Source organism: Danio aesculapii, chromosome 4, assembly GCF_903798145.1.
Source record: "Danio aesculapii chromosome 4, fDanAes4.1, whole genome shotgun sequence".
In the NCBI taxonomy this organism is placed as follows: Eukaryota; Metazoa; Chordata; class Actinopteri; order Cypriniformes; family Danionidae; genus Danio; species Danio aesculapii.
Genome location: NC_079438.1, coordinates 26297790 through 26322406, shown reverse-complemented (window position 1 = coordinate 26322406; position 24617 = coordinate 26297790). Strand labels below are relative to the sequence as shown.

The 24617-nt window shown below is 40.4% G+C and overlaps 1 non-coding gene and 1 pseudogene across 1 annotated transcript; both read right to left on the bottom strand.

Moving 5' to 3' along the window:
• The window catches only part of LOC130223494 (oocyte zinc finger protein XlCOF6-like), a 170541-nt pseudogene that overhangs the window by 142183 nt on the left and 3741 nt on the right, over positions 1-24617 (bottom strand).
• On the bottom strand, positions 213-295 carry trnal-cag (transfer RNA leucine (anticodon CAG)). The gene has a single exon. It is a non-coding gene; the product is annotated as a tRNA-Leu (tRNA).

Sequence of the window (24617 nt, the reverse complement as noted above, 5' to 3'; positions counted from 1 at the left end):
CCGAGTTGCTGTAGACAACGCCTTGATGTTGCGCAAATGCCTCAAAACTTGCAGTCTACAGTGCCCTTTAAGGTTGCCAGGGCCACTGCTACGCTTCGTAAACTGTGACGCAAAGAGATTGATGCGGCGCTTTGTCAGTGTTACTGTATCACTCGGATATGGCGCCAGAGAGTTAAATACTTGAGCCTCAACGCACTGCCAAAGATTAGGTTTGTCAGAAGTGGGATTCGAACCCACGCCTCCAGGGGAGACTGCGACCTGAACGCAGCGCCTTAGACCGCTCGGCCATCCTGACATGCAAATTAGCCTAAGCTGTCTCCTAGGACCCACATCGCAGCACCAGACATGGAAGCTGGTGTTTCACAGCTATCCCAGCTCCAACAGTCCGCCTCGTTGGCACAGTAGGCAGCGCGTCAGTCTTATAATCTAAAGGTCATGAGCTCGAGCCTCACACTGGGCAAGGTGGTACCTTTTGGCACACGGGAGCACTTAGATTAGATTAGATTCAACTTTATTGTCATTACACATGTACAAGTACAAGGAAACGAAATGCAGTTTCAGTCTAACCAGCAGTGCAATAGCAGCAAGTGCAGGATATAGGTATAAGTTATAAAGTGCAGTTATAGAAAAACTATGGTGATATTTACAGATGGATGTACTATCAACATTATATACAGGTTGTATTAGCTATGAACATATTTACAATAAATGAATATATGTACAGGATACTATTAATAGCAGAAGTGTGCAGATAGTTAAACATAATTACAAATGTCCATGTGCAGTGGGTATGTACAGTTCAAATAAGTGAATCAGTGCAATGAATATGTGCAAACTTTAAATGTGCAAATGTTAAATAGTGCAGTGATTGTGAGGAGTATAAGTTAGAGGAGTGTGGGGGGTGTATTGGGGGGGCAAAAGAGTCAGTGAGGGGCAGAGTTCAAAGGGAAGACAGCTCTGGGGAAAAAGCTGTTCCTCAGTCTGCTGGTTTTTGTCTGGGGGAGCCTGAAGCGCCTGCCGGAAAGCAGGAGAGAAAACAGTCAGTGAGCAGGGTGAGAGGTGTCCTTAAGAATACTGCGTGCTCGGCGCAGACAGTGTTTCTTCTGGATGTCCTCTATGGCTGGCAGTGTAGTCCCTGTGATGCGTTGGGCAGTTTTCACCACCCGCTGCAGTGCCTTACGCTCAGCAACAGAGCAGCTTCCATACCAGACTGTGATGCAGTTGGTCAGGATGCTTTCTATTGTGCAGCGGTAGAAGTTCACCAAGACGGCTGATGAAAGCTGTTTTTTCTTTAGTTGCCTCAAGAAGAATAGGCGCTGGTGAGCCTTCTTGACCAGGCTGGAGGTGTTGGTGGTCCAGGAAAGGTCCTTAGAGATGTGGGTCCCCAGGAACTTGAAGAATGAGACAGGCTCAACGGCCATCCCATTAATGTGGATGGGATCATGCGAGCCTGTTCGTCCCTTCCTGAAGTCCACAATGAGCTCCTTGGTCTTGCTGGTGTTAAGGAGCAGATTATTGTCGGTGCACCAAGTGGCCAGAAGCTGTATCTCCTCCCTGTAGGCAGTCTCATCATTATTGCTGATTAGATCAATCACTGTGGTGTCATCTGCAAATTTGATGGTGGTGTTGGATCTGTTCACAGGCCTACAGTCGATGGTAAAAAGGGAGTAGAGGAAGGGGCTCAGCACGCAGCCCTGTGGTACACCAGTGTTGAGTGTGACGGTGGTGGAGCAGATGTGAGCACTTAGGTGACCGGGCGGCGTACTTTATTACCTTCCGTGCCGTTTATGCTTCCTGGGGGCGAAAAAGGCTACAGCTCCTCTGGAGGGCATGCAGCGTGACGTTCCAAGAACATCTCCTGAGTCTGAAGCAATGATGGCAAGATGCTCCCATTCCTGTCACGTTATCGCTTGACGTTTGATGTGGATCCGTCAAATGTCATGACTTGACGTTGTAAGAGGATTAGCCGAAAAGCCCTGCGAATCCTATTGAATTAAAAATGAACGGCATCTCAGGACATTCCACTACATGGCATTCCAAGACAATTCTTTTGATCCCGTTTGGTGCACTTGCTTTAAAGCCCACGTCCATTGTTTTGAACACATGCTTTTCCGAGTTGCTGTGGACAATGCCTTGATGTTGCGCAAACGCCTCAAACCTTGCAGTTCACAGTGCATATTAACGCTGCCAGGGCCACTGCTATGCTGCGTAAATTGTGGCGCAAAGAGATTGATGCGGCACTTTGTCAGTGTTACTGTATCACTCGGACATGGCGCCAGAGGGTTAAATACTTGAGCCTGAGATCTCAGCTGTGCAACAGCCACGTCCTCACAGTGAGAGCATGAGCTGTCCGCGGGCACTGCATCGACATGCTGGACCCCCAGACCTGTGATGCGATACTCGTGCCCATCATCCGGAGATAGGAACCACCGCATCCAGAAATGCACATTCAGAACAGCGTCTTGAAAAAGACGCGTTGATTGACTGACACAGCTTTTTTCTTCTCTTTCCCACAAAGAGTCAAATGTCATGACTTGACGTTGTAAGAGAATTAGCCGAAAAGCCCTGCGAATCCCATTGCCTTAAAAATAAACGGCATCTCAGGACATTCTACTACATGGCATTCCAAGGCAATTCTTTTGATTCCCTTTCGATGCACTTGCATTAAAGCCCACGTCCATTGTTTTGTTCACATGCTTTTCCGAGTTGCTGTAGACAATGCCTTGATGTTGTGCAAATTGTTTCGATAGTCTACAGAACAAACCATCATTATACAATAACTTGCCTAATTACCCTTTCACTACCCTATCACCCTAATTACCCTTACAGAAATTTCACATGAGTTTCACATGTGAAATTCACTTGTGATCACATATGCATGTGAAATTGCACACGTGAAACACACGAACCACATGTGAAATGCACATGTGATCACATGGGAAAACGTGTGTATTTGGAATTTTGATTGTAAACGTTGAAACATGCACTACCATGTAAAACTCTTGTGGCTTTTCTCCTGTGTATTTCACACCATTAAATTTGTGCATTAGTGTGAACATAAATTATTATTAATCTGCAATATAATTCAAACAATTTATTGTCAATTATATTAAAAAAAACAACAATTATTTACTGAAATACCTTGAAGGGAAAACTGTCACTAATACAATGTGAATGCAAAATAGGGCGGCATGGTGGCTCCATGGTTAGCACTGTCGCCTCATAGCAAGAAGATCACTGGTTCGAGTCCCTGGTGTGCCAGGTGTGGCGTTTGCATGTTCACCCCATTTTTGTGTGGGTTTTTCGGGTGCTCCGGTCAATTAGATGAAATTCTGCATGGAAGAGCATCTAGTGAAAAAAGCTTGTACCACAGTAATTGCTAGTTCATTCCTCTGTGATGACCCATGATAAAAAGGAAATAAGCCAAGGAAAAGTAAGTTTTGCTTTTGACTAGTTTGCCCTCTTGGTTCAAGTTAATGACTTGATCTCGTAATCTGGATGAAAAAAACACAAAATTATTTTAATAAAAGAAACTACTAAATGCTCAAGTGCATACATGTCAATGCAAAATGAGTTCATAGTATTTAGATCACATTTTTCACATTAGCAGAGATAGGAAGTAATGAAGTACAAATACATTGTTAATGTACTTAAGTAGATATTTTTAGTATCTGTATTATACTCCACTGTTTACTTTTTCTGAAACATTTTTACTTTTATTCTTACATTTTAATACAAATATAAGTACTTTCCACTCCTTGCATTTTGAAATCAGGCTCATTACTTTCGCTTTCATGTGCCTTGTGGTGCAGAAGTAGCTTTGGTATAATGTAAAAAAAGCAGTCAAATACATTTAGTTTTTTTATTTTATCAAAAGAAAAAAACTGAAATATATTTTGGATAAAATGAAGTGTTAAATTTAAGACATTTATTAGTTATAACTATATAGGCCTACAGAATTACGTTTTAGAGTATACAAACAAGTATGAAAGCTGCTGTTGTTAACAGCTGTAAAGTTTTGTTTTGTGTTCAGCTGATGATACACAGGGCAACTTTTTGAGCAGTGTTATAGTGATTTTGGTTGGCTACTTTGCAGCTGAAAATTGGCAACAACTTTTTTTTTTACAAAAAAATGAGAAATGTAAGTTATTTTGTATAAATGTATACATGATGTGAGGTGTAGTTACCACCATGAAACTAAAACAGGTAGTAGTAATGCAGTGGTTCTCAAACTTTTAAGCTAGCGACCCCCAATGTGAGATCGTCAAGAACTCGCGACCCCCCCACTACCAAAGCATATACAAACAATAAAAATAACTTCAACAGAAATTAGTCCAAGGCACTCGGAAAATGTGGAAAATTTAAAAAGCCTTTATTCATATGGCTTAATCTTAAAAGAAACCTACGCGTTTCGGCAGGGATCTGCCTTCATCAGGGTAACAGTGATCAGGTGCGTTTAGAGTCTCTTTTGAGTACTAAGGTCACATGACTCATTCAAACATCTCGACAACACTCAAATAATTTAACCAACATAGTCAACTATCATCATTAATTCAGCATAGATAGAGGGTGACTTTAAACCATGCACAGACATACAAAAAATGCTTAAACATGGCATGTACATACATACTTCCGAACACATTTACATGTGCACACACATATATATTCACACATACACGTATAAAAACGTGTACACATAAGAAAATACAAACACATTCTACAATATATGATGATAATCTGTGGACCATCTATGGATAAACTGTTTTACAAAAATGAAGAAAAGTCTAATTCACCATTTAGACCTGGGAATCTAGTTGTTTTTAGTTGTTTTTTTAGTGTAGTTGCCGTGACCTTGATTTTTATAACGTAGGGCCATAGGATATTGTGGGTTACACGTACGTATCGCATTTTTATGCTCTGTTAATCTCAACTTTAATTTCCTCTTAGTCATTCTTATATAAAAACATCCGCACGGATATTCCAGTTGATAAACAACAAATGTAGTATTGCAAGTAATAAATGAATTAACCTTAAATTCATGGCCTTATGATGGATCTCAATATATATTCGTTTGGGGTGTGTTATAACAATGATTGTGTGTGTATGTGTGTGTGTGTGTGTGTGTGTGTATGCATAGTTTCCGCTACATTCAATATTCCATGGCGGGGCGCCACGCCAAAATTCATCCCGCCATGGCTACATAACAGCTTCCCATTCAAAACATTTAATTTTTTTAATAGCGGGTGATAATCGCACCGAAACATATTAAAGGCTAAGTGAATTATAAAGGCGTGAACCTTTCTGTAACCGACCGTAGTAGTGCTGTGCGTCATTTGTTTAAGGTTACGTGCTGACTGACCTACTGGCTGACTGTGACAGGTGCATGATACTTGAGGCCAGCAAACACGACGTATAGCTGTTTCACTTTACTTTAGGACGCATTAATACTGCTCTGTAGGTCTATTGGAGACATTCATAAATATAACAGACACAGATAAAACCTAAGCGGCAACCTTCTGGTTTAACTCTTGAAACCAGCATGAAAGTGCAAGTCATCAACTGGCCACTAGAGTCTGAATTCTAAAGGAAGTCAGCCCCATAGACTTCCCATGTTAAAATTTACAGCAGAACAAAATGTCTATATAACTATTTAATTGGCTATATAGGCCAAGACCACTTCTCATATGTCTCATATATTTAAATGTTATGAAATGACATTCTTTTTCAGCTATTCTATTGTGAGTTGTTCTCATATGGTGTATACCAGCATCATTGACTTTCTTTGGGCAGTGTATGTAATTAATAATAGGATCTGCAGATTAAGATCATGTGTTTGTTGCTAATTTATTTGTAATTTTCCAACCTACTTTGTAGTCATTTCTTTGGCAACTCATATGATGAGAGTGAGGAGGAAGGCCATCATAACAAAAGACCCAGGGGTCCAACCAAAATCATAAATGAACCACCTGCTCCTGTCATCCCACCGCCACCTTTTATGCCAAATAGTGGCAGAGCTGCTCTTCCTCCACCCACTTCACCAGCAGAAGAACAAATCCCTTCTACAAGCCAGGTCTACAGACCTATCTGGCGTGGGAGAAGATATGGTTCAGAAAACATATCCTGCTCTGGTAAGCAATACCTAAGCAGATATAAGATTTAAATCAACTATTTTTTCATATAGTCCTGAGTCAAAAGTACTTTTTTACTCATATCATATTTAGTCAACCCTGTCCAGTTTTTCGGTAATTTTTGCTCAACTAATGCTGAGTTCAGACTGCATGATTTTCAAAGTAGTCGTGTCACAGATGTTTTCACACTGCACGACTATCTGGACTAGCTTTTTGTCGCTGCTTTGTTTACACTTCAAGATGGATCGGCGACAAGGGGTTTCACACTGCATGACTTTACAATAGGAAGAATCGGCAACAACTTCGTCCAAACTTTGTCTCACAACCAAAAACATGTAGTATGTCTTTTGTCATTAACTACAAAATGAGAGAAGCTTTTAATGGGGTAGAAAATGTACATATTAGCTAACCTGGGTTTGAAGGGAATTAGCAATTTCTCCTCAACTTTCTTTTTTAAACTGGTTGTGATATTGCTCATGACACGTCAGACACAAGGGCTCATTCCAAATTTTCACTAGTTTTTCTTGGGTCTAAATAAACTGAAAATGACTGCTTAACTTCTCCCCCAACCTCCCGCTGGCCTGCAGGTTCACATGCTAGTGAATGCTGCTCTCTTATTGGTTGTAGATAATCTCCGATGTTATTTCCAGTCTAAACTCATTTAACATGGCATGATTTGAATTTCCAACAGCTCCAGATATTTAGCACGCCATATATCCTATGGGCATCGGCGACCCATTGGAGATTCTCTCAGATCGCGTCTTTGATAGTTCACATTGTGTGATTGTTAATTGTGAACGAGCACCGATTTGCCTGTGATTTCAGGCATTTGTCTGCGATTTCACAAACCCTGTCGGCAAAAATGTAAACTTTTATAAAAATTGTTATGCTGTTTAATTGTTAAAACGATAATCCAGATTATTTTGCTAGAGTACATTTCATCTGTGTGACTTTGTCCACGTTTTTATAAGATACTATTTCTTTATGTAAAAGATTGAATCTATGCAATTATTTACATGTAAACATTCATTAACTTACACATCAGTTGTGGTAAATAGAAGCTCAGGCATGTTATTTTGACGTGTAAGAACACATGAAGTTCATTCTGTGTTATGCAGCATGTTTGTGCTTCTGGAAGTATGAATTTTGCCTTAATACGCTAAATGGAATGTATCCATATGTTCTTAGGGGTGTACCGATATGTGCATCATACCTGCCAACATTCAGATCATAAAATCCGGGAGATTTTATCTGTGGGTGTGCGTGAAGTGAAGACCGTGGAGGATGGGGTTTGGGGAGTGAAGCTGCGTGCATAGTGAAGGGTGGGCGGGTGAAGGTGCCCAGCAAACATTGGTCGGACCGTCATGTGCTCTCCACGGCCAAAAGAGGTCGCACTTGGACTGCACAAATGGTGTGTGGTTGGTCCGATTGCGACATGAACTCCACGGCCAAAATTGGTTGCAGCTGGACGGCACAAATGCACAACATGTCCTAAAATGCATTGATATACGTTTGTATGCATTTTTACCTGTCTATATTCTATTGGGGTGGCGTATATTTACAATTTTATGTACATACAGTTTAATATATACCCCGTCATAATTAGGTCCACAAATGACGTCCTTTACACGTTCGCTTGTTGTCCATTAGGGCCCTTGAAAAAATCATTAAGTAATATGAAACAAAAAGATTGTACTTAAACATGGATACGCCCTACATGTTGAATAAGCCACCAAATTACAGTAATAATCTTGAACTTTATTTCTACAATTCTACAATAATGATAACAATTATTATTATTATTAATGTTTATATTATTATTTATGCATGTATAAAATCTGAATTTCTCGGGCCATCACTATAAAGCTACGGTCACACCGGGCTTTGTGTGTGCGAAAATCTGTCGTGCGGCGCTGCGAAAAGGGGCGGGATTAAACAAGATAATTAGACATTTAAAAAAGCCAACGATTGCTCAATATTTTAAATTTCTGTCCAGAGAGGTCCTGTTTTAATCCTGAATTGGTCTCACATAGTCAAGTGATGCGATTTCGCAGGTCAGAGTTCACCAAGCTTGAACTTTGCACCGCACCAACTTGCGAAACTTAACGCATGACCTCGTGTTTCCGGTCTGACGCATTCGCGTGCTTATGAATGGAAGTCAATGGGAAGAAAAGTCAAGTGTGACCGCAAGTCTGGGTTGAAACTGTGTTGTCAAGATCTTATCTCACCATGATCTTGCGAGAGCACCAGCATATTTCACTCCAGAACACTAGGTGGCGGAAGTCTACCTTTTGGTTTACCTGTTCGGCAAAAAGCACACATAGCGCACGCTTCTTTCACAACCACGAGGAGACTGGAGAGAATAAGGACGCAAAGTTGCCATTGCCGTTGCTAATTCTGTTGCTGTTTGTTATCGCGTAAGTACAGTTTCAGTATTATTGTGCTTGAGTTTTATACAACTTAGATTTATCTGTAAAGAAAGTATGTGCAAATTATTATCGGCAAATTTGGAGTTTTACCATTTTGGTTGGGCAAAAATTAGCTGTTTAGCTACAAGTTAGCCTTTTTGCTTTATCCACAAAAAAACTTATTTGACCTGAATCCACAATTGTTTTACTTTTTAAAAATTCAATACAAAAATCAGGTCTGAAAGTTTTTATTTTTATTTTGTTACTGCTAATCCTTTCACCATTTCCAAATGGAGCTTTTTATAGTATTAAGTGGGCATATGCATGTTCACTGCCTCAGAAATATCTTTTGATAAATAAATAAAAAATTCATGAATCCACAAATTTGCTTATGTCAAGTGTTTTTTTTTGTTTGTTTTTTTGCAAAAACGCATTGTTATAAATTTTTGTTTATAAAATTTTCTCTGATTTTATTCATTTGTTCATTTATTCACAAAACATATTTTGTGCGTTTTTATATTCTTCTTTTGATATAATACTTAACTTCATCAGTTAATGCATTTTGTAGCAGTTGTAAAATAAATTTTAATGTAAAATTTAAGCTTTGCTTTATTTTTTATATTTAATTTTGTTTGTTTGTTTTATTAATAATTAAGTTGTGAATCTTCTAAACAATGTACTGTAGTCTGCAAATTATGCTTAATGTCAAAGTTTACGTAAATGTTAAAAGTATTTTGTACTTTTAGATTTGTTAAAATGTCCTCTGAGTATCAAAGGAAGTGGAGACGACGAAGATCAAGAGTTGATGCCTTGGCTGAAGATAGCAGCTCTGAGTCCGATGGGTCAGCGGAGCCAGTCTTGGCAGGGGAGAGCATTGCTGTTACCAAGGATTCAACACATGATGATTTACAACTTATGGAGGGTTGCAGTTCTTCTTTTAGCACAGCAGCAATGGCTGTTGGCAGTGAAGAAGAATGCACTACCGAAGATCACTATTGCTACACTTATTCTACTGAAACTGAGTCTGATCATCTGGATGAGACCCTTCAATTGGCAGAACTGAAAGAGGCATGCATTTTTGTTTGCATGGTTTTTATTATTATTTTTTTTTATTATTATTCTTTTGCATAAAGTTTTTGTGTTTGTTGCTCATTATGGTGTTCTTTTGTACCTTAAATATAAAATAAACATGCATGCGCACACACATACATGCACACGCACACACACATGCAGAGTTAGACAAAAAGTCTGTAACTTTGAGAACCTGTAATTAATCAAAGAAACATGATCGAACCTTAGGTAACTAATCAATGTGAAGATCACAAGTTGTTTTTCTTTTTTTTTTCTTGTAGAAAACAAGTTCATAGATGTTCAATTTGACCCCCTTGAGGGACATCATTCATATATATAAAATGCACATATACACACTTAATTCTTCTGTTAATGTTGTTTGTTAAAACAATACTGTTGCATTGTTTTTGCACAATATAAAAAGTACAGTTTTTATTGTTTTATGACTGTTTTAAATATTTTTTATGCTTGTCGTTTACAGTACTGTTTGCATGGGATTTGCACAATAAAAAAAAAATTCTTACAAAAGTGTTATATTTTGTTATATTTACACGTGATAACGACGTTATAAACACGGATCTGACTGGAATAAATTTATCTTGTAAGAACCTTACTAATTGCTTATAACTGTATAAACTAGTCTGTTTTGTATGCAAGTTTAAGTGAATATGACCATCTAAATTACGTAGAGACGCATATTAACGTCTAGATGATGACATATTTTGACGTGCAGAGACCGTGTAGAAAAGACGTGCGATTCACGGCCAGAAGACGTAAAAGACGTCGGTTGGATTTTCATTTTGGCACTACTTTTCAACCAGGACGCGACGTGACGGAGGGACGTCTTTTCAACGGTAATCGAACGTCCAAATGTTTGCTGGGAGGTCATTATTACTAAACACATAAATGATTTAATGCAGAGTAACCTATCTTGGTGAGGTTTATGTCTGCAAATAATGCACTTATTGTAGAACAAACATTTTATAAAAATACTGTTTCTTTATAATTTTGTGTTATACATTTATGCTTGTAATATATATTTATTGTTTGCAGAACTTTGCACTATGTACTTTTTGTCTCTCTACTGGAAGCTCCAATCACCAAGACAAAACATTTTGTGTGCAAACAATTGAGGTAAGAAAAACCCAAATTATGATTAACTGGGTCAAAATTACAAGATAAAAAGCAGAAAGTATGATTTAACTCAATTATGACTGAATAAATCTGTAGAAATGACATTACAACAATAGGTGGCCACAAAGCACCATCTAAAGGTGGAACTTAATTCTCCAAGGATGATTTTATAAAAAGTTTTTATTTTTTTTTATTTATTTTTTTTTATTATAGTTATTGAATCTTTAACTGAGAATTGTGTGAAAGTATAGATTTATTTTACATAAAACATGTTATTAAAAATGTATTATATTTGAACATGTACATATTTGTAGTGGTTATATATAGGCTAAGGGGCAATTTTTTTGATATTCATTTTCTTTTCGGCTTAGTCCCTTTAGTAATTTGGGTTCACCACAGGGGAATGAACCACCAACTTATCCAGAACGTTTTACACAACGGATGCCCTTTCAGCTGTAGCCCAGCACTGGAGAAACATTCACACACACACTACAGACAATTTAGCTTACCCAATTTACCTATACAGCATGTCTTTGCACCCGGAGGAAACCCACGCAAACAGGAGGAGCAGGGATGGGCAAAAATACATTGAAATTCATTCATTTTCTTTTCGGCTTAGTACCTTTATTAACCAGGGGTCACCACAGCGGAATGAACTGCCAACTTATCAAGCATATGTTTTACACAGTGGATGCCCTTCCAGCTGCAACCCATCACTAGGAAACACCCATACTATGGACAATTTAGCCTACCTAATTCACCTGTACTGCATGTCTTTGGACTTGTGGGGGAAACCGGAGCAGCCAGAGGAAACCCACACGAACGAGGGGAGAACATGCAAACTCCACACAGAAATACCAACTGATCCAGTCAAGGCTCAAACCAGCAACCTTCTTGCTGTGAGTCGACAGCATACTGCGCCACTGCATCACATTGAAATGCATTTTATAATACTAACTACATGCATTTTACATGTATCGAAATAAACTTCAAAATACAGCAGCCACAAATATATCTAAATAAAACACTTTTACAAGAGAGCATTGCATAGTCTTTATCATTAAACTGACTAAGTTAAGTAAACAATGTTTGTGTCACGGATTGGCCAGGCTCTTCCACCAGCATCACGCAATGATCACCATCACCTGAGTATTAACCACGCACAGCTGCACCCAATCACTCCTATTCACTATATAAGCACACACCTCACTTCAGTCAGTGTCCGGTCTCGTTCCCACGAAGCGGACTCATAGCGAGTACCTCCTGGTAGTCACTATCACATTGATCTAATCTCTTGAACTTACCTGCTCTCTGTTTCGTTCCAGTCTGTCCAGTGTTCCCGGTGTCCTGTCTGTATTGAGTCTGTCTTCAGTCTGTCTTCCCCGCAAGCCCTCTGGTGTGTGCATTCGGTCTCCCTCAGTGTCTGTCATCCATCCTGCTCCGAAGAAGGAATATCAGCTCAACCATACTACAGTCACATCCCCTTTGTTATCCTTGTCTGCTCCTCTGCTGTAATAAACATCTTTCATTATATACTCACCTAACTTGTCCGTCTGCTTCCCTAACAGAAGACCGGACCAAACAACAATACAGCATGAGCACTCCCGATCCCATTCAGGAGTTTGTGGACTCCCTGAAGAGAGTTTTAATGCCAGCTACTCCACTTCCCGAAGCACCACCAGCACCGAGCACTTCTTCACCGTCCACCCACTCATCCAGTCCCATGGCTCGACCAGCGCCCTACTCTGGCGGGGCAGAGGAGTGCAATGGCTTTCTATTACAATGTTCTCTGATATTCACAATGCAACCAGATTTATACCCCACAGATCGGTCCAAAATTGCCTTCATCTCCCTTCTCTCTGGGTCGGCTCTCCGGTGGGCTGAGACCATCTGGCAGCATGCTGGGCCGGTAACCAATTCCATTCATAACTTTACCACATATTTCAAGGAGGTCTTTGGTCGTACAGATGGAGAAGTAGCAGCCGGAGAACAACTATATCATCTTAAGCAGGGAGCCATGTCCACCCAGGACTATGCGCTCCGGTTTCTGACTCTGGCTGCTGCTAGTGGATGGAATGAGCGATCTCTCTCTCTCTCTCTCTCTCTCTCTCTCTCTCTCTCTCTCTCTCTCTCTCTCCTAACAACTTACCGGCTCGGATTGGAGCCCAACCTGAGGTTACAGCTGGCAGCCCTCGACGATACTATGGGGTTGGAAAAATTCATCCAACAATCACTTCGATGTTCTGATCGTCTGAAGGTCTACCAGCATGATCTCCCATCAATCTCACAAGCACTCCTTCGTCCGCCAGAGCCAGTCGTCCCTCCAGAACCTATGATTGTCGAGTCTGGTAGACTTACGATTACTGAGCGACAGAGGAGGCTTACCCGGGGTCTGTGTATGTACTGTGGTGCCGAAGGACATGTCAGGCTGGACCGTCCCATTCGTCCAGTACGTTCATTGGTGAGTGTGTTCAGTTCTCCCGTTGAAAAAATGCACCCTCTCACCACCAATGTTCAGTTAACTGCCCATTCTGTCTCTATTTCAGTCACGGCCCTCATCGACTCTGGGTCAGCCGGAAAATTTCATCTCGCACGCCCTCTGTCGCCGCCTCCAGCTCCACACCGAAGCCTCGACGCACGTCTACCAGATTCAACCTATGACCACCGATATCCATTCCCAGGCACGTATCCATCGTAAATGTGAACCCGTCACCCTCAGAGTAGGGTTACTTCATAAGGAAGAAATTCAATTTCTGGTTCTGGAGGGAGCATCAATGGACATCATCCTAGGGCGCCCGTGGCTGGTGAAGCATGATCCCATCCTCTCTTGGGGCACAGGAGAGATTAAAAGATGGGGTAACGAATGCGTCTCCAGCTGTTTTCCCGACCTACCCTTGCAGATTCAGAGACCCATAGCTGTCTACGCCACGTCTGTCGAGAAACGATCCATCCAGATCCCGAAGATCTACTCATACGAGGATGTATTCTGCCCCAAGAGAGCTTCCCAGCTACCTCCACATCGGCCATGGGACTGCGCCATAGACCTGCTTCCAGATGCTCCTATGCCCAGAGGTAGGATCTACCCGTTGTCCCTTCCGGAAACTAAGGCCATGGAGGAGTACATTCAGGAGGCTCTGAGTCAGGGGTATATTCGCCAGTCCACGTCACCCGCTGCCTCAAGCTTCTTCTTCGTGGCCAAGAAGGATGGAGGGCTGCGGCCATGTATAGATTACCGAGTTCTGAACCAAGGCACCATCAAATTCAGGTACCCACTTCCTCTCGTCCCTGCGGCCCTGGAACAACTCCGATCTGCCCGGATATTCACCAAGTTGGACCTCCGCAGCGCATACAACCTGGTACGAATACGCAAGGGGGACGAATGGAAGACGGCGTTTGTGACCCCTACTGGGCACTACGAATTCCTGGTCATGCCCTATGGTCTGGTCAACGCCCCCTCCGTATTCCAGAATTTCATCCATGAAGTCCTCCGGGAGTTCCTCCATGTCTCCGTCATTGTCTATATTGATGATATCCTGATTTACTCCCGGAGTGAGGCCGAACATCGCCACCACGTTGCGGAGGTCCTACAAACCCTACGGAACCATAAATTGTACCTCAAGGCTGAGAAGTGCTCATTTCACTTACCATCTGTTCAGTTCCTCTGATACATCATCGACCGAAAAGGGGTTCGCATGGACGAGGGGAAGGTCACTTCCGTCATCTCCTGGCCTGAACCTAAAACCATTAAAGAACTCCAATGATTCCTAGGGTTTGCCAATTTTTATCGACGTTTTATCCTCAACTACAGTCTTATCACCGCTCCGCTCACCAACCTCCTAAAAAATCAACCCAAAATGCTATCCTGGTCACCCGAAGCTGCCGCAGCCTTCCAAAAACTCAAGAAGTCCTTCACGCAGGCTCCACTACCTTTCGTGGTCGAGGTGGATGCATCGACCACCGGAGTAGGAGCCATCTTGTCCCAGCTCCATGGTAATCCCTCACTACTCCATCCATGCGCCTACTTCTCCCGAAAGCTCAGCCCGGCGGAAAAGAACTATGACATCGGAAACCGTGAACTTCTAGCCATCAAGCTCGCCCTGGAGGAGTGGCGACACTGGTTGGAGGGAGCTAAACACCCATTCCAGGTGATCACCGATCACAAAAACTTACAGTACCTTAAAGAGGCAAAAAGACTCTGTCCTCGTCAAGCCCGGTGGTCCTTATTCTTCTCCAGATTTCAGTTCTCCATATCATATCGACCAGGATCCAAAAACATCTGGGCGGATGCACTCTCCAGAATCCATGACCAACAGGAAATAAGTGAGACCCCGGCCAAAATCCTCCCAGATCAGATCACTGTCTGTCCCATCACCTGGTCCGCTCCAACAGTTGTCGCCACCCCAGAGTCCAGAACTCCGCCGGGCTGTCCCCCCAATCGACGCTTCATCCCTGAAAATCAACGGGTAGATCTCATTCACTCCAGTCATACATCTCTGGGCACAGGGCATCCCGGGGCCAACAACACCCTCTCGCTGCTATCCCAACGCTTCTGGTGGCCGAACATGGCGAGGGATGTGAGGAGATACATCCAAGGCTGTAGAGAATGTGCCATGTCAAAGAGTCCTCGTCATCTACCTGCAGGAAAACTCCATCCCTTGCCCATCCCAAACCGCCCCTGGTCACACCTAGGAGTTGACTTCATGACAGACCTCCCATCGTCTGAAGGTAATACTTGCATTTTAGTCATTGTAGATCGATTCTCCAAATTCTGTCGTCTGATTCCTCTGAAGGGTCTACCCACAGCCCTAGAAACCGCTGAAAACCTATTTAACCATGTCTTTCGATGTTTTGGGCTACCTGAAGACATAGTCTCGGACCGAGGACCCCAATTCATCTCCAGACTATGGAAAGCCTTTTTTAGACTCCTAGGTGTGACCGTCAGCCTCTCGTCTGGCTATCACCCACAGACCAACGGCCAGACTGAGAGGAAGATTCAAGAAGTGGGGCGGTTCCTCAGGACCTTCTGTCACGGTCATCAGAACTCCTGGAGCCAGTTTCTGGGCTGGGCGGAATACGCCCAGAATTCCCTGCGGCAACCTACCACCGGACTTACGCCATTCCAGTGTATTCTGGGCTTCCAACCTCCACTCTTTCCCTGGGATGGCGAACCTTCTGATGTCCCCGCAGTGGATTACTGGTTCCGGGAGAGCGAGAGGGTCTGGGACGATGCTCATCACCATCTCGCCGAGCCAAGGAGGTGTCAGACAAGAAGAGGATTCCTGGACCTACCTATGCTCCGGGGCAGAAAGTTTGGCTCTCCACCAGAGACATCCGCTTGCGACTGCCCTCCCGAAAACTTAGTCCCAGATTTGTTGGTCCCTTCACCATCCTGGAACAGGTCAACCCAGTCACCTATAAGTTACAGCTACCACCACAATACAGAATCCACCCCACATTCCACGTGTCACTCCTCAAACCCTTTCACGACCCTCTGATTCCCTCCACAGAGCCTGGCCATGAAGAGGAACCCCCTCTCCCACTGATTTCAGAAGAAGGGTCCATATACAAGGTCAAGGACATTCTACGGTCCCGACGTCGTGGTGGTCATCTGGAATACCTCGTAGACTGGGAAGGATATGGTCCAGAAGAGAGGTCTTGGGTCCCCAGATCCGATATATTAGATCCCGCACTCATGGAGGAGTTCCACTCCAATCACCCCGAGTTCCCAGCACCTCGTGGACGAGGTAGACCACCACGGCGTCGACGGTCTAGGCCCTCAGGAGCGGGCCCTGGGGAGGGGGGTAATGTCACGGATTGGCCAGGCTCTTCCACCAGCATCACGCAACGATCACCATCACCTGAGTATTAACCACGCACAGCTGCACCCAATCACTCCTATTCACTATATAAGCACACACCTCACTTCAGTCAGTGTCCGGTCTCGTTCCCACGAAGCGGACTCATAGCGAGTACCTCCTGGTAGTCACTATCACATTTATCCAATCTCTTGAACTTACCTGATCTCTGTTTCGTTCCAGTCTGTCCAGTGTTCCCGGTGTCCTGTCTATATTGAGTGTGTTGTCAGTCTGTCTTCCCCGCAAGCCCTCTGGTGTGTGCATTCGGTCTCCCTCTGTGTCTGTCATCCATCCTGCTCTGAAGAAGGAATATCAGCCCAACCAAACAACCATTACATTCCCATTGTTATCCTTTTGTGCTCCGCTACTGAAATGAACATCTTTCATCATTTACTCACCTAACTTGTCCGTCTGCTTCCCTAACATTAGCGTTTATTTATGGGAATTCAACCAAAGCTTGTACATGCGTGTGTTAATTCCATTAAATGTCCTATTTGTTAGATGGCTGAGGAAACTGCGAGACAATTTCCTCACATACCAACGCATTTTGACATAAACCCAGCAGAGGAACACATCGCGAATGTCAGAAGACAAATGGCAGAGGAAATTCTACGTTCATCAGGTTAATTGCTTAAAATAAACAATTTTGTTTAAGTCATGCAAAATGGTATAACTATATTGTTTCAAATAATATTAGGCCAACTAATTCATACAATACCGTAACATTTTTCCTTAGTATCAAAGGAAGAATTCTGTTCTACCTGCGGGATGGCAGAGCTCCCCGAAACTGCAGATGCCCAGATGATTGATTGGGTAAATATGTGCAGGTGAAAGTTACGAAAAAGGCGCCGCAAATAACAATAGATACTAATTAACCTAAGTGCAAACAGTGATTCAGTGTTGACTCAAAGAATTTCATGTTAGGGTTATGTGTGTGTGTATATATATATATATATATATATATATATATATATATATATATATATATATATATATATATATATATATATATATAGTGTGTGTGTGTATATATAATTTTATTTATTTATTTTTTTTTTTGAGGGGGGAAGGGGGTACGTGCCCCAGTTTAGCTTTTTGTCTAACAACGCCCATGGAAGGCGCCAACTCTATTGTGGTTATTTGCATTTTATGCAAGGCTGCTAAAATGGCCTATTAGCTTGTTTCAAATCCTGCTTTTATTTAATTTACAGTAAACACAAACATGCACACACAGAGCCGTTGTGGTAATGCCTTTGTTCTTTTTTATTGTTTTAATTATACAGGTTCAGTGTGAAAACTGTTATAGATGGTTTCACCAATTATGTGTAGGACTACAGCTCAGTCTACAACCAGAAGGCTTTTCATGGTTCTGTCTGTTATGCAGAGATTAGTTAAAAGGTAAGGACTAGGTTGCATGAAAAAATAACAAATGGATTCATAATTTTCTGTAGTTTTGGCCAATGAGAAATTTTAACTCAACATTTCTTTATAAACTTTATTCTCTATTTTGTAGAAAGCATAAAAGGACATCATTTGGAGAGCCTCATTACCAGTGTATAGGTGTCAAAAATGTTTTGTGACTGCATTTTGTTATGATTCCGTTTATTTAATTGTAATATTATGTTATATTTCATTCTTTGATTTGAAAAAAATAAAAGAAACAATCAGAAATAGATTTTCTTTTCAATATAGGCTACATCTATCTATCTATCTATCTATCTATCTATCTATCTATCTATCTATCTATTTTTGTGTTATATCAGTTGTAGAATTTCAATGACACCCAACTCCAGCTGCACTTGCACTTCGACGAAAAGAATGGCGTGGCTTACATTTTCTCAGACTACACAACAGCAAAAAGTAACCTCAGGCCGTGCGGTCCATCTGCTGCAAACGCTTTGCATAGCTTAAGCTGCGGTCACACTGGGCTTTTCCTCCCATAGACTTCCATTCATACGCACGCGAATGCGTCAGACCAGAAACGCGGGGTCATGCGTTAAGTTTCGCAGTTCGCTGCCGTGCAAAGTTCAAGCTTGGTGAACTCTCACCTGCGGAACCGCATCACTTGACTGCGTGAGACCAATTGAGGATCAAAACATGACCTCTCTGGACAGAAATTTAAAGCATGGAGCAATCGCTCGCTTTTTTAATGTCTAATCATCTTGTTTAATCCCGCCCCTTTTTGCAGCGAAGTACGACAGAATTTCGCACACACAAAGCCCAGTGTGACCGTAGCTTAAAGCTGCTGTCACACCGGGCTTTGTGTGTGCGAAATTCTGTCGTGCAGCGCTGCGAAAAGGGGCGGGATGATTAAACAAGATGTCTATCTGCTCCAGGTATTGTGTCAGTGATCTTACCCACTGGCAGAGAGCTCTAGAAAGTTGTGAATCAATTATCATCACTACTGTCCCTTTCTCCAGATTCTTGGCCTGGTCAGTCATCCATTTTGCTCTGGTCTGTAATTAGGGCAGATATCGCTTTATGAAGTGGGCCCAGAAATGATGCGCCAGAATTTGACGGTGTCTCCATTCTTCTTGCTCTGTAGTTCTTCTGATAGACAACTTGTGGCAAGCTGGAGTCAGGCAGCCCCATTAGAAGGCTGTTTTGGGGTTGTAGGGTCAGTCAGCCACATCAGATAGCCCAAAGGCTTGGAATTGCGAATTCCGTAAATCTCTGCACGGTTGTTATGACCCTTTTCCACTTAGTGGTACAGTATGGTACGGGTTGAGTGCAGCTTTCAGTGGTCTGATTTCTCTTTCCCATATACCCCTGAAATGGGGAGCTCCAGGTGGGTTAAAGTGAAACTCAATCTGTTGCTTTGCAGGTTAGATTGCAAGTTGTTGAATGATTCTGTTATTTCTTTGTAGAGAATAATATTTAGAAATATTCAGTTGATTTGAATATTTTATCTCAAATGATGTCAGAGTGTAATTCATTTAACTGTTTACAGTGTATTTTACTTAATAAAAATATAAATTCATTACTGTATATAAAATTAACAAAAGCATAACTGTAAAAACAAAGCTTGTACATCATAGAGAATAATATGTAGCAGTTTTTAGAGTTGATTTGAATATTTTATGTCAAATGGTGTCTGAGTTTAAATAACTTTTATCATTTTGACATTATTTATTTTATAATTTAAAATAACTTTTAAAGTGTTAAATTCCAAAAATAGAGTCCTGTGCAATAACCAGGATGTTTTTCTGAACATTTTGATCCTAGTTTTATTGTATAATTTCATATGGTTGAATTCTTGAATTCATTCCAATGGTTCTTTTTTTTTTTAATCGAGAGATTAAGCCTTGTGCAAAATAAAGTGCACTTATTTGTCTATCTGACATATTTTTGGCTTATACTATAACAGAAGCAACGAATTTAATTGGTTTGAAAACGAATGTCTAATGAATGTCAATCATCCAACTAACTTTACCGCAGTGAAAGGACCTGGTGGTAAAGTCACGGTTGAACATCAGAGGTTCAGAATAGCATTATCATGAAACATCTATTTAGCTCTTGCTTACATAGGGAATTATAGTAAAATTGACATTGTATAACAGCATGAGTATAATGTGTAGTAATCAGCGAAAGTGTTCTACACCAAAAGTGAAAACATTAAACAATGCAATTGTAACATTAACACGTTTACTATTTAACTACAAAAGTTAACAAAAACATAGACTAGTTATGTAGTGAAGACATAAATATATGACACATACCCGTTGTTGTTTCTTAAATTGCCATTGCTGTTTATCAAAGGTGTGTGAGTACCTCCTGCCAACTACGATTGGGGAGGGAGAGGGAAAGGGGTCTGGCTGCAGACTCAGTGCAGATGCAACCTGAGCTGCATGCAATGCTTTTGAACAGGCTCACCTAACCTTACCCCAAACCCTACTTGTCACAGTGGTATCACTAGCTCCACTGAGTGCAGTGTGTCTGATGTTGCATGTCAGTGGCACCAATTAATCCACAATAATTTGGCTGAATTTATTCATTTATTTCGATATTGTGAATTTGTAAGTACATCTAAATTAATAATATCAACAGCAAAATCATATTGGTGTGACCATAGGGTCAAAACTCTAAACAACCTGGGACCGGATGGCTATAACTTATTTTTTTCTGTGATTTCCTACATCCTTTGGGTTAAAAAATTCTACAATTTTTCATTATTAATTTTACAGCATGTCCACTGCAGTGGACCACAGGACCATTTTAGTTCGAAACGATCGTCACTCAGACAACAATACTGTACAGGATATGGCTGTAAAAGGGATAATAATCCAATATGAATGTAACAAACAAAACAAAAGCCATTTTACCTTTTGTATTGAAATTGCTGAAATTTGTATTTGTATTTATATTGAAAAGTCTGAAAGAGAGCCGAACTTCAAAAAAACAAAAAAGAAATTAAAAATAAAAAACTGATGTTAATCCAAAACAAATTTAACATAAAAGTGATTTTAAAACTGATCGTCATTCTCTAATTGTCTCTAATTCTGTAATTGTCTGATTGTCAGACTCTAAATCAGAGTGTACCTCAACTATTTTATAATAAATCCTCTCTGCTTCAGTTCTGCCCCCTACAACATGCAGTCATTAATTACATTAAGATGGTCCTGGTGTTCACTATAGTGGACATTTCAAAAAGGATGATATTTTAAAACACAAACAAGGTAACATCTTTGAAAGCTAAATGTATTGTTCCTGACACTTTAATAAACAAATATATATGTAAGAATAATAGTAATAAAACATTTAAAAAGCTCAATTTTACATGCCTCTCTCCTTCCCATAAAATGTGCTTGTTTGTATGTCGGCCATTGTGGATGCAGTGTAAGAAGTGGTTCCTAGCATGCCAGCCAATCAAATGACCTATCACTAGAAATCCCAGGATGTCCTCTGAACAGTACAACAGGACTTGACAGAGTAGCTCAAAAAATTCAAAGAAAATACAGAAAAACGTAATGTTCACTACAGAAGACACAAGTCAATGAGGATATATGTATCATCTTGTGACTCCTTGTGATGATTTTTGTGCACATGTGACCAGCAGTGTGGTAAGAGGGGGGAGGGGGGGGGGGGGGGGCTATGCGGTATAGGTGAATTGGATGAACTAAACTGGCCATAGTTTAGTTGTATGGATGACAATTATGGTTGTTTTCCAGTACTGGATTGCAGCTGGAAGGGTATTGTGTAAAACATATGCTGGATAAGTAGGCGGTTCAATCCACTGTGGTGACTCCTGGTGAATAAAGAGAGTAACTACAAATTGTGGTGAATAAAATATATGTAAAGCTATTCTGTGCTATGCATCGTTCATAACTTAAAAGAAAAAAACTGTTTATTATACACAAAGACAGTTAAGCACCAATAAATGGATGCATGATGTGTACAGCATGGTTCTCAATGCAATACAGTGTGTTAAAACAAGCCATGTGACCATGAATTTAGAATGCACATATAATATTGAAATTAAATAAAATAATAATTCAAAAACATAATATATTATTTTCTAAATGTAAGTGGTGTATGATGAGTGATGTATAAGGAAAAACTGAACCTGGTGTGACATCATCAGGTCACATGAGACCAGAAAGAATCATGGATTTAAATATGTAAAAAATGTTTTAAAAATATACCAAATATTCTTTTTAAAAAGCAAGTGTTGTATGACGTGTGTCAGGTGTGTGAGAAGTTTATAAAGCTGGTGTGACATCATCAGGTCACATGACCAGGAAGATTAATAGATTTAAATATTACTGAAATTCACAAAAAAATTGATGAAATATTCTTTTTAAAAAGCAAGTGTTGTATGACGTGTGTCAGGTGTATGAGAAGATATTAAAGCTGGTGTGACATCATCAGGTCACATGACTAGGAAGTTATATAGATTTCAAGATATTATAATAATAAAAAACTGATTAAAAATAAACATTATGATTTACCCAAAAGTGAAGTGGTGTACGATATATTAAAAGTGCTACTGCGTGTAGCACAGGTCCCATAACACCAGCAACTTTTATCAGTTACAGGAAAATGTTGAAGTACAAAGTAATAACAATGTTATTAAAAACTTAAAATTTTGTATTAATGGTTTACCACTTAGTCCACATCCATATATTCTATTTGTATGATTCTTTTAATGTTTTCAGGTTTTGCAATACATATATTTTTTCAGTTTTTATGTACTTTTGAGACAGTCCCTTAATTCGGTCTACGATTGTCAAACGAATGTCCAACATAAAAACAACTTTACCGCACCGCTCGAGAAAGAGTAGTATAAGTTACTGTAGCATGTAACTGCTTAATTTAAAAGGGTTTGAAAAAAACAGACTCAACTCAAGGAGTCGATTCCGAGACTAGGTTCATTGAGAGTCGAGGAATCGACTCTCATTCTCTACAGACTGATTTAGAAATCCAGTTGTTTTGCCATTGTACTCATGTACACAATATTAAATCTCATTACATTTTTACAGTCCATAAATCACGTTTTTTGAACCCAAGAAACAACATAAAAACATTATATTTAAACATGACTAAAAACGGAATTATCTTTACAAATAAACTCTTCAAATTTTATTTAGATTACTTGTTTCCAAAAAACATCCCTGAATAAAAGTACAGCACAAGTGCAGCACAGTATTGCCACAGCATTGGGATATTAGATTATATATCAGCTCATTGCACAAGTGTAGTAAAGTTGTACGTTAATATACTGCAAATTGTACTGTTGTTCAACTTATTGTAATTTTATTTGAATTTTATAATTCATTATTTTGCAGTTGCACATTTTACTTCAGTTATCCTCCTTTAAACTGTTGATATACTGTAGTTTTGCTTCCGTTTACTGAAGGTATTTTTTGTAAGGGTTTGTTTAGGCTATATTGTATTGTAAGTATGAAATGTAAAAGTAACACACCGCTCTCCTAGAGGTGCACCCGTGGTAACATATATAGCACGCTTCAAAGGGAAGCTCCACAAAAATAACTACACTCCAACAAAGACTAAATATTTTTTTCTTTTGAAAGACGAGACTAGCATGAATAGAATGATTTCAACAAAGAAACTCATCTCTTAAGCAAGAATCCAGGCAATCCAATCTGTAAAAACATTAGTCCACAACTTATTCATACATTGATAAACATCCACGGAATGCACTGCTATTATCCAAACTAATCCTTGCAGTATGTTCAGTGGAGCAGCGTCTCCAGTCATAACACTAAAGATTTTGGTCAACAAAATGGCCGCCGGTCTCTTGCGTTTTTGATTGACACTCCTTTGAGCCAATAGCTGAAAAGGGAGGTGTCACCATCCAATTAGCTCTAAAAAACTTGAGATGGTCCCGCCCTCTCTTTTATGAATGGGCTCTGTGGCAAAGACTTTGTGAATGAATTGGCCAGATATGCTTGTGATTTTAATCATGTTAAGATTCTAAACGTAATGTTATTCATGGATTAAAGGGGTGGTCCACTACGATATCATATTTTAAACTTTAGTTGATGTGTAATGTAGCTGTGTAAACATAAACAGCATCTCTGAATGTAAAATGCTCAAAGTTCAACGCAAAGGGAGACCTTGGTTTTTACAGAGTTAGCTTAGCAAAGCCTACAAAAAAAATACTTCCGGGCCAGTGAGATCACAAACATACTTTTACCGCGCACACACAATGCGCAGCTAAGGGGCGTAGCCAGAGGCACAGTAATGTTGCAGCAGAGAAAGCTGAAATGCCGTTTAAACACTGCTATTTCCACAGAGCTTCTTCTGTTTCTGTATTTGAGCTTCCAAATGACACGACACAAAGACAGAAGTGCTTACAGTTCAATATTAATTATGTTCCAGAGAATTATAAAATACATAGCAAGCATGATTTGACAAAACACAGCTTCCAGAATCTCTCCCAGTTGATTCAGTTAAAATCTCCTCAAAGAAGGAGTAGCTCCAACAAGCAGAAGCTGTAGCCTGTGAGTTTTTATTTGTTAAAATGTATCATGACATGTACAGTGTCTAGCCTTAACGGT